This window comes from Pyrus communis, chromosome 3 (assembly GCF_963583255.1).
Source record: "Pyrus communis chromosome 3, drPyrComm1.1, whole genome shotgun sequence".
NCBI classification, from domain to species: domain Eukaryota; kingdom Viridiplantae; phylum Streptophyta; class Magnoliopsida; order Rosales; family Rosaceae; genus Pyrus; species Pyrus communis.
In genome coordinates, this window is record NC_084805.1 from 754,281 (window position 1) to 757,702 (window position 3,422).

Below are 3,422 nucleotides of genomic sequence, written 5' to 3' on the forward strand. Positions count from 1 at the left end.
AGAGGAAAAAAATTAACAAAGTTAAAATATGCAAGTTATTTTAGAAAGCTTAACAACACAACAAATTAGTTATATGAATATGGACAATGAATAATTACAATTGATCAGGGGAAATTATTCCACTCATTTGAATCAGTTGGATGCCTAAGAACAACCCCCTCTTCAGTAACCCTTGTCTCTTTGTGCCAATTCATGTCTTTTGTAGTATGCCTAGACATATATAACCTTTGCAATCTCGGCTTAATGGGCATATAACGTAATACTTTTTTGTGGAATCTTCTTGCGCTTTCCAAAACTAGGCTTGTACCTCGGCTCACCACACTCGGGACATTTATCAAGTTTCTCATTAATCTTCTAGAATAATGCGCAGTCATTCTTGCAAGCATGAATTGATTCATATCCCAACCCCAACTCTTATAGCATCTTTTTTGCATCATTATTTGTTGATGGAATAAATGCTTCTTTTGGATGAGATCTTTTTAACAAATTGAGTAGCATGTCAAAATGCTTGTTACTCATAAGAGAGAGACACTTAATATGCATCAATTCTACAATAAAGCTTAAAACAAAAAGTTCTCACAACCAGGATAAAGTTCCCTTTGAGCTTTGCCAAACAAATACTCATATTTACTAGCGTGAGAGTTGTCATAGCCACTTGTGGCATCAACATTAGTTCCCATATCTGTTGGGCCTTGAAAATCATGTAACATCTTAAACATCTCATTATCATCATTATCCTCACTGTCACTATCATTTTCACTATCTTCCTTTATTTGGGCACTTGACCCACTTTCTTGAAATTCCCCATGTAAAGTCCAAACTTTATAGTGTGGTGCGAACTCGCTATTATATAAATGGGAACAGATAACATGCAAAGAATGAAGATTCCCATTTAGGCAGTCTCTACATGGACAACGTGTCTTGTATTCCTCATTCAAATGTTTCTTTGCAGCCAATATGAATGAGTTTACACCAGCATTGAATGCATCATAAAACCTATGTTTAAGGAACTTCCAAGTTCGATCCATTGCTAAGAACTGTTAACAGTCAAAACATTATTATTTTTTGCCCCTGACCTCATGACCCTCCAATACTAATAAAACAAAAAAGTATGACCTATGTCTTTAATACCTATCAGATAGGTCCTATATCATGTTTATGATTCTAATTCCAAAGATATCATGTTTATGATTCTAATTACCAATGATCCACATATATTTTACAACTTAAACAACATGAGAGGTTAAAACAATAAAATTAGAAGTCAAGCAACTTACCTAAGACGAGATAAAGTAGATGGTATACAGTTTCTCAATGTTTTCCAATTATAAATTATAGTTCTCTCTACTGCCAACTGAAAAGATATAAGTTAATAACACGATTAGAATTGAAACTTACAAGAGGTCATGGTTAAAATATTTGGGAGTTAGAGAAGGATACAACAATTCATGATGTTGGTGGAATGGAAAGATACATCAATTCATGACTTTAGACAAATGGGTAATTTTTGTGTACGTTAAGTGGTTTAAGCACAAACTTAATATAGATAAATAAATTAGAAATAAAATTGTGAGAAGAATGAATATTGCAAAAGCAGCAACCTCATCTCCACAAAAGTCATAGAAAAACAATTTTATCCAACTAAGATTAAGCCCAATTTTGAATACCCATAACTATACCAAATGATGCAAACAAATATGAGATTCGAAGCCTGTTTTGAGTACATTAAAAGCATTTACGATTTGTAAGAAACGGGGTTCTAAGTTATGCAAGATACAAAATAGAGCCCCAAAACTGGAAACCCAGTATTTGCTGCTATTTGGCAGCTTCATGACTCAAGTTTGTACATGGTTTTGACATATCAAAACTCAATGGAATTATGTGAAATAAGATGGGCTTTGATGTCTAGTTTCAAAACACATGAGAATGGATCAAAAGGAATCCATAAGGACATAGAAATCAAGAGCCAAAGTAGGCTACTTGAATCATCGTCTAATTATAATTTCAGAATACTTCCATACAATCCCAAAATCATGTCTATAACTTTGATTTCAATTATACTCACAATTAACAAAAACTTTTTAAGCTAAACCCTAAAACATGATGTTTTGATCAACACACCCAATGTATAAAATTAAAAGTAATAAGAAAGATTGATACAAAGAAGCTATGGAAATAACAAAGAAAGCTAGGAATTTTTACCCTTGTTGCAGGTCGACAAAAGGAACCATCCTTTTGTTATGATTTTCTTTGCTTCTTCAAACGTAGTCTTCTATACTTCCTTCGACCTCTCTAAAAAATCGGGTATAGTTTTCTCTCCTCGTTATCCTTCTTCTACCTCTTTTTCTTTCTTTTTCTTTTCCCCTGTTCTCTTCCCCTCCTTATTCAGGCTTCCTCGTTTTTCCACCCGCCCTCCCCTGTAGAAGATTCTCCCATTTTCTTTTATTCTTATTATTATTATTCCATAAACGACACAATATTGCCCTTATAAACACTTAGAAAAATATTGAGTTTTACAAACTTGGGCCATTTGCGAGAAATATTTTTCTTGTTGAACACTCATGCGACCCAAATACAAAATTTCTTGCTATAGGTGTGAATAAAAGGCGCCGTATTTGAAACTTTTGGAAAATTATAGCGGGAATGCTACAGCGAGAACCTATTTTCTCGCTAAAAATTTGGTTCAGCGAGAAAAAACAATAATTTTCTTGCTAATATTTTGGCAGGCAGGGAATATAATTCCCGCTAAACCTAGCGCGAGAAGAACAATTTTCTCGCCGAAACTATTTTTTCCTCGCTGTTTCTTAAAGATGGAAGGAGACCAAATGAGCTCTACAGTGTGAAAGATAATGTGCTCACTGAAACTCGCTAAATGACCAATTTGTTGTAGTGATGGATACGAAAGCATGACTGCGGTCCATTTAATTCTTGAATTGTCCCATTATTTGGACAGTTTGGGAATGCACAGTTATGACGCGTAGTTTATGGTTGAAGGATTAGGTTTCAGTTGTGGAGATTTCAGTGTCATTTCTATACATTATTTGGGTAGTACATAGGAATTTTATATCTACGTCGTACAGCTGAAGAACTGTATCGAGATGTTACCGAAAGTCATCCACGTCGAAATCTAATTTGATGTAGCTGTAAATTATGTGACATGACTATGCATTCTCGAATGGGATAGGGCCCTTATAGGAGGCATAAGGTGACATTATCATTTTGTATGAAGTTGTTGTGATTGTTGTATTGTTATTGTGGTTCTAGGAATTATGGACAGGACGTGGATACAGAACCTGAATAGATGCGCATATGAATACTTGGATAGAATCGAGGATTTTATTGACTTTACACGTACATACAACCCGGGTGCAACTAGAGTATGGTGTCCTTATAGGAGGTGTAACAACACATTAAGGGAGACA